Here is a 17,305-nt window from a genome sequence, read left to right as displayed (position 1 = left end):
ATACACGTATATACAGGAAAGTGGTCCCCTGAGTAAGGTTAGTTAACCGGTTGGTCACCTCTCCTAGTTAACTATTTTTATGTGTGCAGGGAGAACATTTAAAATCTCCTCTCTCAATAACTTTCTAGTATATAATACCCTATTGTTAACTATAGTCAGCATGCTGTACATTAGACCCTCAGAACCCACTCACCTTAGAGCTGGAAGTCTGTACCCATTGTTGACCAACGTCTCCCCATTTCCCCTACCCTGCAGGCCCTGGCAACGACGATTCTACTCTCTGTTTCTAAGAGTTCCAGCTCCACCCACTTTTGTTTTTTAGATTCCGCATATACGAGATATCTTACATCATTTAGAGATGATCATTTTGAAAGCATTTGACAGACATTATAACATTAACATTGTGTTCCAAGAAAGTACCAATATACTCTTACTCTACTGATGTATGAGAATTCTCATCTCCTTCACAAATTTTCCTTATATAGCTTTTAAAAACATCTTTGTTAAATATCATAAGCAAAATCATCTCATTTTAACATGCATTTTTTTGGTTATTAAAGAAATTAGTTTGTATATGTTTTATATTCCATTTGTATTTTCTCTTTTGAAAATGTTTGTGACTTTTCTACATGGATTTAATGAAGTTTGTGTTTTCTTGCTGAAATCAGTTTCTTTTTTGCTTTTTTGGTCAGAAGACTTTTGCTCAGCCTGAAATACTCTAAATATTTTCTTCAAAGTGTGCTGCTTTGATTTCCTTCCATATGGTTCTTGAACTGTTTAGAGATGTGTGTTATGTGAGGTCAATATCTAATATTTATTTCTCTAGGTTTTTTATTCATAGACCTCTTTGAGACTCTGAGAGCTGTGAATTTACACAAGAAAAGTACCTAAACATATGCACAAAAGTTGGGAAAGAATTAATTTTTGTGATATTCAGCACTGATAATACATTCTTTCTTATGTGGCTACACATAGAAAAATATGAGAAACATTCTTTATATACCCGTCTCATAAATTTTTTCAAAGAAAATCTGTTACTTTTTTTTTAAGTTTATGTAATTTTTTTTTTTTTTAAGTAATCTCTATACCCAGTATGGGGCTCAAACTCAAAACCCCAGGATCAAGACTTGGATGCTGTTTGGACTGAGCCAGCCAGACACCCCTCTCTCATTAATTTTTAATGCAAAGATTAATACCTACTTTATGATAAGAAGGAAATAGAACAAAAATTTCCAAGCAAAGCCAAACTTGAACTTCAATTTCAGCTAATCACTAATTGCACTGTGAAAGCTGTTGCAGTTTCACTTAAAGAAGCAGGAGAAAGGTTTGAGTGGTTTTTATATGATAACATATGAGTCATACTTGACATCCAGTTTTGATTTTGGCTTTGTTTTGTTTTGGTGGCAAAAGTGTTGTAAAATCCTGGCTTGCAAAAGTATACCATAGCAAATGGAGTCAAAACTTTTTAGTTCACTTTGCCAAATAAGGGTAGGCTTAAGTTGAGAAATAGTTGCATTCAGTTGGAATTACTTCTTCTGTTCCTGGCTCACTGAGGCTGTTATCTTTGGCAAAGTCTAAGTCTTTGATGTTTGTCCACATCACCAAATTTTGGATGTTATATCCACATTTCAGTCTTAAGATTATATTGATTATGAGTAACCTTTAAAAGTTTGGCACGTGTTTGCTTCTGCCTGCAAAGAAATTGGAAAAAGTTTGGGCATCCTTGACTCCAGATTGGAGAAAGTTTCTCTTCAGTGTTAGAAGGATAGTGAACTCCCAGCGACCCATCTCTTATAGAACAGGAACTCCCCATTCTTGAGCAGCATATGTAATACAGACTACAGGGCTTTAGCCAAGAGATATGGCCAAAAATATTGTCCAACTATGCTAAACCATGAGAGAGTGGGCTTTCCTTTTCTGTTTGAAAAAAAAGTAAAATGGCTGCCCATAGTTTAATTAAGTATTTTAAGACTTTACTCTGGGAATCCAGCACATTTCTATTCAGTAAGTGAAGAACTATTCTCCTTCAGTTCCTCTTTCCTGATGAAAGACTCTGAAAAATGACTCACCCCCTCTGGCCTTGAAGTTGATGCTTCTCCCAGCATTAGGCAGGCCATCATTCGTTCTGAGTGGTGCAACCTTTGGCGCCCATGACTGCTGACAGAGAAAGCATCCAGTCACATTGACATCTAGAGCCTCTTTCCCCAAAACATCGAAAACAAATGGACAGCCAAATGTCAGAGACACTTGATCTGTGCCCAGGGTTCTGGAACTTTCTTCCGGTCAGGTATTTACTTGGAATGCCAGTTTCAAGATAGTGCTAATTTTTGAAAATTTCAAAAGGATCTCCTGAAACAGGAATCCCACTGATAAGAGTTGGCTGTGCCGTGAGCATCAGAGGTTTCGCTAGTGGTATCGTTATCAGTTCCTCTTAGACCTGCTTCCAAATATTAAAATTTTAGAAGAACTGGCTGTTCTGGAGAGAGTGACATTGTTTGCAACAGTAGCTCCTTCAACTGCTTCAGTTTTTCTTCTGTTTCAAACCACAGTGCATGTTTTCATCTGTAAAGACACAGCTTCTCCAGGTTCTTTCTAGTTCTATACAGTTTTTTCTGCCTTTCAATGTGGTAAGCAGCCTATAGGTTGTATTAAGACATTTCAAATGATCAATATCTCACAGTGTTTTTTCTCTTGCTTTTTTAAAACTTATTTTATACTTTATTATACTTATGTAAACAAAAACAGAACCCCCTAATCATAATGGTAGGTACCTTTTTTCTTTCTTATTAATGGGAAACTCTTCATGATGTTATAACATGACAATAGTGACAAGCAAATATTATCTGATGATATAAAATATTTTAAAAACTTAATAACTTAAAAACTTAAAACTTGGGGCACCTGGGTAGCTCATTTGGTTAAGCATCTGCTTTTGGCTCAGGTCATGATCTCAGGGTCCTGGGATCCAGCCCTGCATTGGTCTCCCTGCTTAGTGGGGAGCCTGCTTCTCCCTTTACCTCCCTGTCTGCCCCTGTGCCCACACTCTCTCTCAAATAAATACATAAAAGCTAACAACAATAACAACCCACGATGGTTTCAATTTCAAGAGGAAAACTGAAGGGAAAATACCATGAAGGCCAGTGAAACATAATGGTCAATGAGCCAAAGGTCAACAACCTCTGAACTAAGATGATACTTCATTTCAAGTATTACCAAAACAACCCAGACTGATTACTGAAAAATTATTGAATAATATTGACATCAGTAGTACTAGTAGTAGTAGTAGTAGTAGTAGTAGTAGTAGTATTGAATGTTTCTGTTTTCACTGACTTGTAGTACCACTTTAATTGTATTTTAAGTTCTTATCACTCCTGTCTTCTGTCTTGGTGCTCTTTGGTTTAGTCTGCTGACTTCGCTGTTCTCATGTTAACACTTCACTGTTGTAATGTGTAATCTGTTATAATATACATTTTAGAGTATGTTTAAATACCTGGTAGAAATAGTTATCCACGTCTCCATTCTGTTTTCTTTACAAAATTTTCTTGATTAGTCCCACTTTTTAAATTTCTTTCTGGGCTCTAGAATTATTTTGTTAAATTAAAAAAAAAAGCTTTTTATATACTAGGTTGAATGAGATTAAACCTGGAAAATTAAATTTGGGAAGAATGGAGATAGCAGCCTTTTTTTTTTTTTTTTTGAAAGATTTTATTTATTTATTTACAGACAGAGATCACAAGTAGGCAGAGAGGCAGACAGAGAGAGCGGGGAGGCATGAGAGCTGAGCAGAGAGCCTGATGCGGGGCTCGATCCCAGGACCCTGAGATCATGACCTGAGCCGAAGGCAGAGGCTTCAACCCACTGAGCCACCCAGGCACCCCTTCATTTTTTTTTTTTAAACATTATTTTTTCCTCTGTATTTCATGTTGGATAGATTCTATTGCTGTGCCTGCAATTTTTTTTCCTCAATCCCTAATCTTCCATTAATTCTCTTCAGTCTATTTTTCATCTCACCCTTTGTAGGTTTTCATTTCTAGAGGTTCATTTGGGTCTTTTTTATATCCTCCATGTCTCTAGGTAACTTTATGAACATACAGAATATAGCCGAAATAACTTTTTTGTCATTGTTAAAGATTTTCTTATTTATTCACTTGAGAGAGAGCACATGAGAGAGAGCGAGAGCATGAGCATGAGTGATGTGGTGGGGCGTGTGTGGGGAGGGGCAGAGGGAGGGAAAGGGAGAAGCAGGCTCCAAACTGAGTAGTGAACCTGGCAGGGGGCTCGATTCCAGGACCCCAGGATCATGTCCTGAGCTGAAGGCAGACGCTTAACCAACTGAGCCCTTGAGGCGCCCCTAAAATAACTTTCAATGATTCCTGCTAATTCCAGCATCCATGTCAGTTCTGGGTTGATTATGACGGAATGATTATTCTCTCTACTATGGGTCATGCTTCCACGACTTTTAATCTTTGATTTGATGCACATAGACTTTGTGTATTTGACCTTGTTAGGTGCTAGATATTTATGTATTGTTATAAATCTTGCTTTGTTCTGAGATGTAGTTACTTAGAAACGTAGTTTGATTCTTCTGGTTGTTGCATTGTAATTTATTAGACAGGTCCAGACCTGTGCTCAGTCTAGGGCTATTTTTTCTCCACTACTGAGTCAGAACCTCCCCAATAATCTACCCAGTGTCCTGCGAATCTGGCTGTAGGGAGCACGTGCTGGTCCCAAGTCTGTATGAACACTGGGCACTGTTCCCTTTCATCTTTTCACATGGTTCTTTCCTCAGTTTGAGGTAGTTCCCTCAACTATATCTGATCAGTGCTTAGCTAAATACTTTAAGGGCCCCCCTGAGAATTTCTTTCTGGGCAGCTTTCTCTTTGGTACTCCATCCTATGAATTTGAGATCCCTTGGTCTCTCTGGACCCTCAGCTCTGCCTCCTGAACTCAGGCAGTCCACTGGGCGATGCCTCAATTCCCATTCTCTGCTCCAGGGTCTGAAAACTCTCTCAAGGTGACTTTAAGCTGGGTTTAATGGTAAGATTCACCTCCTTTTTTTCCTACCCCTTAGAGATCGCTGTCCTTTGCCTGAGAGTCCCTGTTTTGAAAACTGTTATTCCATACATTCTGTCTGTTTTTCTTTAGGTTGTTTTAGGTAGGAGGTTATGTCCACCCTGCATGCTAGTCCATCTTAGCTGGAGGCAGAAACACTCAAAAAAAATTTTATTGTGTCTTTACTTTCTTGATCAATATTTTTCAGCTTATTTTCCACTTTCAAGTGCTTGTTAATTTAATCTGGGATCTTAGACCCAGCTTTCTGAAACAGACTATTATAAATCTTTTAACTCTTCTTTTCAAAAAGTTTTTTCTTCTGTATTCAACTTCGTAATCACACGTAGAGAAGTTACGTATGTTGATCTGTATGCTTAATTGTCTTTAATGTTACCAACACTCCTTTTATTATGTAGCTTTGCCGTCCTCCAGTTCTTAATTTTAATAAATCTTTTGGTTGGCTGCTTTATATTTTAAAGCAATTTTCAGTAGAAGTACATAAATGATGAGGGTGTTTTGTTTTGTTTTTAAGATTATATTTATTTGAGAGAGAGTGAGGGTCCTGGGGAGAAGCAGAGGGAGAGGGACAGGCAGCCCACGGGCTAAGCCCAGAGCCTGAAGTGGGACTCAATCTCAGGGCCCTGAGATCGTGACCTGAGCCGAAACCAAGAGTCAGATGCTTAGCTGCCTGAGCCACCCAGGCTTAAGGGTTTGTTTTTTTTTTTTAATCTTTCCATATGAAATATCGATTACCTTCAAACATAAATAATAATCTGACAATTCTTGCCAAATCTCTTCTCCTCAAGATTCTGTTCAGTTGCTTTATTGTCTTCTGGTAAGCACCATTACAATAAGAGTTTGCCTGCAAACAAAAAGAAAACTGAGATTCTAATCTTGGTATCTGACAAGGTAGAATTTATGTCAAAATTAGTGGTAGATATAACAGTGGGGATGGTACAAATGATTTCTTCTCTGACCTAAGTGTTTAGAAGTGTGTTAATTTATAAATACATTGGGTTTTCTGTAGTTATTGATTTTTAGTTCCGTTCTGTGTGGTCGGAGGACATACTTTATATTATTGAGTGCTTTTGAATTTGACCTTGGCTCTACATATGATCTTTGTTGTTGTCCCTGCCCCTGAACTTGAAAAGAATGCGTTTCTATACTTGTTAGGTATACTGTTGGGCTTTTCTTGGTGACTGGTATTTTTATCCCTACCTTTGTTGTATCATTTTATGCTATACTTATTCTTATCTTTGACCTTTGATTTTTTAGTTCTTTTAATATTTAGAATGATTTGTGTGCTCTTCTAGTGTTCCCCTTTATCCTAATTATCTTTTTTTTAAAGATTTTATTTATATATTTGACACAGAGAAAGAGCGATCACAAGTAGGCAGAGAGATGGGCAGAGAGAGGGGGAAGCAAGCTCCCCGCTGAGCAGAGAGCCCGATGCGGAGCTCGATTCCAGGACCCCAAGATCATGACCTGAGTCGAAGGCAGAGGTTTAACCCACTGAGCCACCCAGGCGCCCTATCCTAATATTTTTACACATTGTCCCTGATTTATGATTTTGACTTTATGAGGGTGCAAAAGTGATACACATTCAGTAGAAACCATACATCAAAGTCTGGCTTTTGCTCTTTTCCCAGTGTAGTAATATGCGGTGTGATCTCTCTTGTGATGCTGCAAGAGAGCTCCTAGCAAGCCCCAGCTCCTAGGCCGCCCTGTGGTCATGAGGGTTAACAACCAATATGTTGACACCTATTCTATTTTTCACCTGCAGTACAGTATTTATTAAATTATATGAGATATTTAACACTTTATTATAAGATAGGCTTGTGTTAGATGATCTGCCCTCATCTGAGGCTAATATGAGTGTTCTGAGCACATTTGAGATGGGCTAGGCTATGGTGTTCCATAGGTTGGGTGTATTAAATGAATTTTCACTGTATTATATTTTCAATTTAAAGTGGTTTTATTAGAGGATCTATATATAATTCTCTTAGCCCTTTTTTTTTTTTTTAAGATTTTTATTTATTTATTTGACAGAGATCACAAGCAGGCAGAGAGGCGGGCAGAGAGAGAGGAGGAAGCAGGCTCCCCGCCGAGCAGAGAGCCCGATGCTGGGCTCAATCCCAGGACCCTGGGACCATGACCTGAGCCAAAGGAAGAGGCTTTAACCCACTGAGCCACCCAGGCGCCCCTTAGCCCTCCTTTTTTACTTAGGTTATGCTATTTGGTTTGTGAGCTTCCAATGACATCTTTGACTCCTACCTATTACCGATAAGGAAATTAAGTAGTGTATTTAACTCAGTGCTTTTGTGTGTCTCTTCCAGTCTTATTCTTAGTTGTATGATTTCTACCTGGTCAGAACATACAATATATAGAATACTGTTCTTCTGTCCTTATTCACAATTTTGTTTTGTTCTTAGATCTACATAAATATATTCCATGCTAACCACTTCTGAATTTCTAAAATGTTCTCAATTATCTCTTAGTTGGAAGAATTAATTCTTTAATAGATTTCTCAGGATTCTTTGAATTCTTAACTATTTATTAAAGCATTTTCTACAACATAATTGAAAACAGTTCAACTGATATAAAATCCTTGTCTCAGACTTTCTTTCCTTGAATTTCTTAAAAATATTACCCCACTTTTATTTGCTTTTTATGATGCTGTTGATACATTTAATGTCAACATGATTTGATTTGATTTTTTTCAAGTGACTTCGTCTTTTTGCCTGAAGGCTCAGAAGATTTTTATTATTATTATGATTTAAAGCCTAAGACTTTTACTAGCTCTGTCTCGAAGGGAACCCTGTAAATTCTTAGATATACAGTGAATTCTTTCAATCTGTTAATTCAGATCTTTTATTTCAGAGACTTTTGAACTATAGTTTTAAATACTATATTTCACTGTTGTGTTTCTTTCTCAGGGACTGCAATTATAAATATTACTAAATCTTATTTACATGTCTTTTATTTCTGTTTCTCTCTGATCCTTTTTCTTTATTCTGAATTATCTTCTCTCTTTTCATTTTTATTCTCTATATGCCTCATATACTTTCAGTTATACATACTGGGATATATATACATACTATCCCTTCCTTTCTGAGATTTTTGTCTTTTCTTTTAGTTTCTTAGTTCAGTGTCAGAGTTTAAAATTTGTTGACTCATTTTTTTTTTTATATTGGTAGTTGCTGATTTAACTGTGTTTAATTCATGTTGAAATAACATGTAACAGTTTTCTTCTGCATTGTGGTGCTTTTTATTCTTCTTTCTTTCTTTTTGACATAATGGGGGCAATGTTTTCATTTGCCAAAAGTTTTGAATTCTCATCTCCTCTTTTTTAAACTCCTATGGTAACTTTATTTAGATGCTTTTGCTGTTCACGTTTTCATATGTCAGCTTTTCCTGGACCTGTAATAGCAGGCATTCTAAGGGGGTGGGCTTTTGAGAGTATAATTTAGTTCTTAGTTCAAGAACTCCTTCTTCTACTGCTATAGCAAAGTGCACTTTTTAAAATAAACGTTGCCCCTTTCTGGTCTCCCTCCTTGTGATTCTGTGATACTAGGTTGTGTCAGTAGGACCCTGATCTTTGCCTTTTCCTTTTTCCCCTTTACCATTCACTTTCCGCAAGACACTTCTTCTTCAACTGCTCCTGTAAGATTGCTACCGCCTGAGACCATCACTCTTGTCCTGCGCACTGTCCAAGCCCTCCCCTTGGACTCCCCGGGGGCCAGTCCTCTGATCCACTTGGTGTCGACCTGTATCTCAATCCTCTATCCCTGGGGTTTAATTTACTAGGTGCAGTCTGAGTCCTTCCCCTCTTGTGCCCCCTCATCCTCTTTTGAATGACGCCAACCTGACTCTGCCCTGGTTGACACTCGCACTGACTCTTCAGGTCTCAGATGATTATTTCCTCACAACCTCTCAGGGTTTAAACATGTTCTGTCTCCCACTTATGTTGTAGGCTTAGGCAAGAGAGAGAGAGAGAGGGAGAGAGAGAGATAAGCAGGCTCCTCACTGAACAAGAAGCCTGATGTGGGGCTTGATCCCAGGACCTTCGGATCATGACCTGAGCCAAAGGCAGACACTTAACTGATTGAGTCACCCTTCCTTTTCCATATGGTTTCTAAAGAGAATATGTAGAGAGATTAAAATTTAGATGGCCACCATTTTTTTTGTGGAAATCTGGAAAGTCACATGTTCTTAGGCTCTTCTCCAGTTTAAGAAAAACAGCACTAGGGTGTTACATGCAACTGATGAATCACTACATTCTATCCCTGAAACTAATAATAGAGTGTATATTAGCTAAATTGAATTTAAATAAAAAGTTTTTTTTTTAAAAAGCCGTAGGAACTATAAAGAAGCATTGTAAGTATGGTTGACGAAATAAGGATGGTAGAGTATTCTAACCAGTAGCCCTGCATTCAAAGACTGCCATCTGAATAGGTATGTGTTTTTAAGTCAAAGCAAAATATTTAAGGAATGGTGTATTTTTTTTTTTTATTCTCTACTTTACCAACCTTTTTTATAAAACAGCTTCTACACTGGGGCACCTGGGTGGCTCAGTCAGTGAAGTGTCTGCCTTTAGCTCAGGTCATGGTCTTGGGGGTCCTGGGATTGAGTCCCGCATCGGGCTTCCTGCTCAGCGGGAGTCTGCCTCTCCCTCTGCCTCTGCCCCTTCTCTACCGCTTGTGCGTGTGCGCTCTCAGTCTCTCTCAAATAAATGTCTTTAAAAAAAAGAGAGAGAGAGAGAGAGAGAGCTTCTACCCTAAGTCCACAATATGTAGCGCTCTAAGGGTTGGTTCAGATTTGGGTTTTGTTTTTTTTTGTTGTTGTTTTTTGGTTTTTTGGTTAGGTGGCCTCTCAGGCAAGGATACTACATGTTATGCCTCGTTTCTTCTGTTTCCTCTTGTGTAGTCTAGTGTTTGCTGCCTGGGTGGACATAGAGGGGGATGTAGTTGGGAGTGAAGGAAGAAAAACCTGATGGGCTAGTTCTGAAGACAGCTCTTAGGAGATCATTGACCCTTTTTTCTTTAGGGCAACCTCGGAGTCCCATAGCTAGAAGTAGACAAAGCGAATCTGTCTTTTTTCTGTTTTCTTTGGGATCAGGTTTTGATTCTTATGGTAGAATCCAAGAATGTGTTGTTAATCTCTTCAACACTGGCATTAGTGAAAATCCCCTGGAGACTTTGGCATCTGGTCTTCTCTTTAGTTTCCGGCGCTCTTGCCAGTTTTCATCTTTTTGTAATTCTTCATGGGTATTAACATAGAAATTGGAAGAAAGGCATATTAGGCCTTGCTAGTTTGCCCTGATACTAACCCAGAAGTCCTACTAATTATTTTTCAGTAATGAATAGGAAAAGACTATACTTAAGGGAGTGATTCAGTTATTCTTAATACTACTTATTTCTTTAGTAGCCTACTTTAAAAATTTAATAAGATTTCTTAATAAAAATATCCATGAAAATAATCTCTCCATATATAACTCTATGTCAAATGAATTTAAGTTATATATTTCCTCACCAAATTTAGTCAAAATCTTATAATTTCCATGCCTAAACTCTTTATTCATGGTTATGTTTGCATGTTAAAATGGCTTTTCAAGGAGCATGAGATTTACAGAAACCTTGTATCACCTGGACCCACATAACAAGGATAAGAAGCCCCACCAGGAATTTCACTGGTACACTGACCCTTGAACAACACAGGTTTGAAACTGTCTGCGTCCACTTATACATGGATTTTTTAATACACATACAGTATAGTACAGTAAATGTATTTCCTTATGGTTTTCTTTTTTTTTTTTTTTTAAGATTTTACTTATTTATTTGACAGAGAGAGAGATCACAGAGAGGCAGAGAGATCACAGAGAGGCAGGCGGGGGGAGGGGGAAAGCAGGCTCCCCGCCGAGCAGAGAGCCAGATGGGGGCTCGATCCCAAGACCCTGAGATCATGACCTGAGCCAAAAGCAGAGGCTTAACCCACTGAGGCATCCAGGCGCCCTTCCTTACGATTTTCATAATAGCATTTCTTTTTTTCTAGTTTACATGATTGTAGGAACACAGTATATAATACACATAACATTAAAAATATATGTTAATCCACTGTTTATGTTATCGGTAAGGGTTCTGATCAGTAGTAAGCTACTAATAGTTAGTTTTGGGGGGAGTCAAAACTTGTACATGGATTTTTGACTGCCCAGGGGGTCAGCGCCCCTAACCCTTACATTGTTGGAGGATCAATTGTATAATGGCTAAAAAAAGTGAACTCTGTGGTTAGATGTGATTCAAATCTTATCCTCCCCATTTATTATTTGTGTGACCTTGGGCAAGTTACTTAACAGTTGCATCTGTTAGTTCCTTCCTGTGTAAAATGTAACGACCTAACTCATAGGCACTTAGGTGAGGGTTTAGTGAAGAGTATGTATAAAACACCCAGCACAGTGCCTTGAACACAGTCATGACTCAGTAGCTTGAGATGAAGATAGTAACAATGATGACATTGCTCATGAAGAGAAGACAGGATGGACATTACTCTGGGTGTGTCTTGAATTTTTTAAAAATTATTTTATTTGCCCTGGGGTACAGGTCTGTGCATTGTCAGGCTTACACACTTCACAGCACTCACCATATTGTGAATTTTTTAATCAGTAACTTTTTTTTTTTTTTCAAAATTTCTTCTCAGAAAATATCATCATGGCTATTTCTGTTTCTGAAAATTTGATACTGCTTTTTAGGGTGTGTCTTTTATGACAGATGGCCAGCAGCTCATGGTAAAATGAATATGGGATATAAAAGCATTTCATTTATTTATGGGAAATATTTTATTGCCCCACCCTTCAACTAGTTGGAAAATGAAAGTCAAAAACTGGAAACTCTATTTATAAATGGACAGGGCTGTGATCTCAGTGTCTGAAACTGTAGACTTTGAGAAAATATTTATAACATATTGGAAACTAGTTACTGATCAGTGTCTTCTTGCCCTATTATTTTTAAAGCTAATCCAAAGAATATGAAATTTGAGGTCAATTAATATTGAATACTAAAATGTCATCAAAGATAATTAACTTGGGGATGCCTGGCTCAGTGGGTTAAACATCTGCCTTCGACTCTGGTCAAGATCCCGGTGTCCTGGGTTTGAGCCCCACACTGGGCTCCCTGCTTGATGGGAAGCCTGCTTCTCCCCCTGCTTGTGCTCACTCACTCTCTCTCTCTGATGAATAAATAAGTAAAATATTTTATAAAAAGATATTTAACTGTATACCATTTTATACACGTTTGTAACAGAAGATGGAGAAAAGGATTCTGTCTCTTGTTAATAGAGGCATTTGAAGTTACTAGAGATATTTGGTAATGGAGTCTTAAAGATAAGCTGAATGAATGGAAATGTAGGACATTCAAGGAGAAACTGAGGCCATGTCTGCATCTTGCTAAGAAGACAAATTTAAATAGTGGCTAGAAGTGAGGAATTCAGGAGTCAGTCTGAAACTCTGCCCGAGTTTCAAAGCCAGTTCCATCCCCTGTTCAACCACATGATCCTGTAAGTCACTTAACTGGTCTGTGCCTATGTTATACCTGTGTCGCAGTGTCAAGGATTCAATATGATAATATGGGCAAAGCATTTAAAATGATACGTGGCACATAATCAATGCTCATTAATACCTGGCCAAAACAAGGAAACCCCCAGATCACTCCAGTGTAGTTGTTATGGGCATGGATGAAACCTGCCCATTTCACCGGTTTAGAGATGGCTTTCTGTCCTTAGTGGTCAATGTGAACAACATGTTGCAGTTCTTTTTCTTTACGTATTTATTTGCCTACTCCTTGCCGTTGTCATTCATTTAAGCTGGGTGTCTAGTGAGCATCGTGCAATAAGGATCCTTGAACAGTCCCACAGTTGCCTACCTTCAGAAGCTTATTGGAGGGGCGCCTCTGTAGCCCAGTTGTTAAGCATCTGCCTTCGGCTCAGGTCATGATCCCAGGGTCCTGGGATCGAGCCCCACATCTGGCTCCCTGCTAGGCCGGAAGCCTGCTTCTCCCTCCCCCACTCCCCCTGCTTGTATTCCCTCTCTTGCTGTCTCTCTCTCTCTGCAAAATAAATAAATAAGATTTTAAAAAAAGAAAGAAAGAGAAGAAAGAAACTAATTAGAGCACACTGCTTTGTTCCTATCACTCTGGAGCCTGAACATTTGCCATAGTAAAAACCCATGCTACCTTGTGGTAATAAAACGAGGTCATTGCATTAACTTGTATCATTGTTGGAAAATCATTTCCCATGAACATCATCCGTCATCATTCAGAGATTTAAATGCCACAAATGGAATCCACAGTCTAACAAAGATAGTGTTACTTGTACAGCAAACTATACCACATCTGAAAAATAGGGGAAAATCCCTGGATAACAGATGATGCTGTATCTTTTTTATATGCAGTTCATGGTGAGTAGACTGTGTGACTTAGCTATATTTGACACACATTTCTAAAATGAGACTCTCACATGGGAGGGAATATTGTAACATGTCTTAGAAATTAAAGTTATCTTTGGGGTAAATACCCAGGAGTGCAATGGCATAACAAATAGCATGGAGGACATGGGGAGTTGGAGAGGAGAAGGGAGTTGGGGTAAATTGGAAGGAGAGGTGAATCATGAGAGAGTAGGGACTCTGAAAAACAATCTGAGGGGTTTGAAGTGACGGGGGGGTGGGAGATTGGGGTACCAGGTGGTGGGTATTATAGAGGACACGGATTGCATGGAGCACTGGGTGTGGTGAAAAAAAAATGAATACTGTTTTTTCTGAAAATAAATAAATTAATTTTTTAAAAAGCATATGTTATGTCTTTCTCTGACTGGTTTGCTTCACTTAGCATTATGCTCTCTGAATTCATCCATATTCTAAAAAGTGAGCTTTTATTCATTTTTATGACTAATATTTCATTGACTGAAATATGTGTGTGTGTATATAGATATAGATAAATTGTCTTCCTTATCAATTCATTTATTGATGGACGTTGGATTGCTTCCATAATTCAGCTATTGTAATTAACTTTGCAATAAACATAGCAGTGCATTAAAAAAACAAAAGAAATTAAAGTTATAACTACACCAGTATATTTCATGAGGGGAATTATTGCCAGCAAGAAGAATGGATGGGAATATTAATGTCTCCTTGTATCTACATATTATTCTTTTTTAAAAAAATATTTTATTTATTTATTTGACAGAGAGATCACAAGTAGGCAGAGAGGCAGGCAGAGAGAGAGGAAGGGAAGCAGGCTCCCCACTGAGCAGAGAGCCCAACTCGGGGCTCGATCCCAGGACCCTGGGATCATGACCTGAGCCGAAGGCAGAGGCTTTAACCCACTGAGCCACCCAGGAGCCCCTCTACATATTATTCTTGTATCTGTGTCTCGGGTTATAGTCTTGTAATTGTGGTTATGTTATTTCCATGTCTGTAGAATGAGGATCCACATTTTACAATAAAAGTTGTTCTTGTTTTTAAGCTGTCGGCTTATTCAGCACATACTCTATACCAAACTTTATGTCGGTGTGCTTTATGTACACTGCCTCATTTAATTCTCCTAACAATTCTGGAGAATCGGATACTTTTATCCACATTCTGCTGGTGAAGAAGAAAGGCTCTAGTTTATGTAACCTTGTGGACTTGAGATGCAGACCCTGAAAGCCTGTGCCATTAAAGACAGTGCAGGACTGCATGTGAGAGAGTGAGGCCTTTAGAACTGGTTGGGAGGAGGACCATAAATTACCAAAAGAGCTCAGTGTCCACTTTCTAGTACTTTTGTTATATGGAAATATGACTTGGGAACAGTATAATATACAAATAATCATGAAATGCTGCAGTATTGGTAGCATTACCTATAAATGCATAGGTATGTATAGAAGATAGAAGCTAATACCTGGTATAATAGAGCAATAATGAGTCCCATAAGCATTTATGAGTTTGATGAAGCCACTGTTTATTTGTAAGATTATGATCACACAGTTGATGTTGTTGAAAACTGTCACAAACAGGCAAAGTGGGTTTTTTTTCCCCATCTCACTTCAGTGCAGGAAGAAATTGTATCATATACAAAAAGAGATATGTTCAAAGTACTTATATCCCTATACAGAGGCAAGTTAAAGGGACTGATTGTAGGAAGTTATCAATGGTTCTCTTACGATACTTTCTGAGGAACTAGGACTTCCTTTCAAGGGGAAGCCATTGTAATTATACATGGACTCATTACCTTAGTGTCCTAGGAGCTAGTCACCCATCTTTTCCTCTCTAGAAGAAAACGAAGAATTTAGAACATATAATCAAATGTGTTGATTTCACAGAACAAGGCTCAGGATTAGCGATTCTCACCCTGAGCTGTGTGTTAGCATCAGCTGCATATGTGACAAAGGTATCAAGATAATTCAATTGGGAAGGCATAATCTTCTCAATAAATGGTACTGGAATAAGTGGATATCCAATGCAAAAGAATGAAATTGGATCCCTACCTCACAGCACACACAAAAATTAACTTAAAATGGACCAGAGACCTCGGGAATTTGGGAGCTCAGTTAGTTGGGCAGTCAACTCTTGGTTTCACTTTGGGTCATGATCTCTGGGTCCTGAAACCAAGCCCCATGTCAGGCTCCATGCTTAGTGGGGAGTCTACTTCAGGATTCTTTCTGTCCCTTACCCCTCCCCCTGTTTGCTGTCTTTCTCTAAAATAAATTTTAAAATAAGTAATTCTTTTTTTTTTTTTAACTATTTATTTCTTTGACAGAGAGAGAGACATCACAAGTAGGCAGAGAGGCAGGCAGAGGGAGAGGAGAAGCAGAGAGCCCGATGCAGGCCTTAATCCCAGGACCTTGAGGTCATGACCTGAGCTGAAGGCAGAGGCTTTAACTCACTGAGCCACCCAGGCACCCCTCAAGTTACTTTAGAATTTTAACCTGCAAATTTTACTTAGCTGAACCTATATTTCATTAGTAGTATTAACTTCTTCTGAACAATGTGAAAACTTCATAGAATGCATTCATTCTGATTTCCCCTCCTGACTTACTCGCTGTTATTATCATCCAGATCTTAACCTTATTTGCATTAAACCCACAAATTAGACCCCATCTGCATCATCAACATCCTGTTTGGATTTTCTCACATGCAGCATTTTGTTTGCTAATCATCCCTTCTTGCGTTCAGAGCTTCTGGAATCAAATCCTAGTTCCTGTCAAATTGGACTCGTTGGCAGTCTTCATCATAATCAGATAATTGCCTCAAGAAGAAAATGAGAAAATTCCTGGGAAATATGCCCCCTCCCCAACAGTGCTGCATCCTGTGCCCCCAGGACTAGGGGCATCCCTGTGGATTTCCTCCCACTCTCTAATTAGGGTGTTTTATGGAGTAGAGAAGAGCAAGGAAATCTGAAAGCATACAAAAGTTAAATACATTCAGTTTGAAGAGCTGTCATGTTTTTCTGCGATCATATTCTTCTTACCTTTTTTTACTATTAGAATTAACTTTATTTTGGGGGTGCTGGGTAGCTAAGTTGGTTAAGCATCTGACTTGATTTTGGACCAGTTCATGATCTCAGGGTTGTGAGACCAAGCCCTGAGTCTGCCTCCGCTGGGTGTGGAGCCTGCTTAAGATTCTTGCTCTCCCTCTCCCTCTATGCACCACCCACCCACACTTAAAAAAAAATCTTTATTTTGTAGTATAATGGTGATGGTAGTTGAAGTTTGGGGGTTTTTTAAAATTAGATTTTGTTTTAAAATTTTTTTCTTGGTGAATATAACATGGCCAATTACAACCCAGATTTTTTTAAATTTTCTGGACTTGAAATCCCAAGCCACTGCTGAAGACAGCTACCTGTGATTTTGAGGTGTGGATACTGGGTCACCTGAAAACATGTCCTCATGGTTACATCAGGGACCTTAATGGTTTTTCAGGTGTATACAAATCCTACAGTGTTAATAGTACTTTGCAACCTTTTATTAGGTTATCAAGCAGTCCTTGGTACTCTCCCAACATCTAAAATTATTTTTTACATAAGGTTGAGTCTATACTAGCAAAATGTCCTGGGTACATCATGTACACCCCACATACATTTGGTGATGGTAATGTTCCCAATTTTTTTTGAAGATTTTATTTATTTGAGAGAGAGAGAATGAGCAGGAGGGAGAGGGAGTGAGAAACTGAAGGAGACTCCACACTGAGCACAGAGCCCAATGCGGGCCTGGATCCCATGACCTCAAGATC

General features: G+C 38.5%; 1 protein-coding gene across 1 annotated transcript in view; it reads left to right on the top strand.

Moving 5' to 3' along the window:
* Positions 1 to 17,305, top strand: part of ARSB (arylsulfatase B) — a 181,840-nt gene that overhangs the window by 93,235 nt on the left and 71,300 nt on the right. The window lies entirely within an intron of this gene.

This window comes from Mustela lutreola, chromosome 5, assembly GCF_030435805.1.
Source record: "Mustela lutreola isolate mMusLut2 chromosome 5, mMusLut2.pri, whole genome shotgun sequence".
Classification (NCBI taxonomy): Eukaryota; Metazoa; Chordata; class Mammalia; order Carnivora; family Mustelidae; genus Mustela; species Mustela lutreola.
Note: the sequence above shows the minus strand (reverse complement) of the source record. Positions and strands in the feature narration are given on the sequence as shown.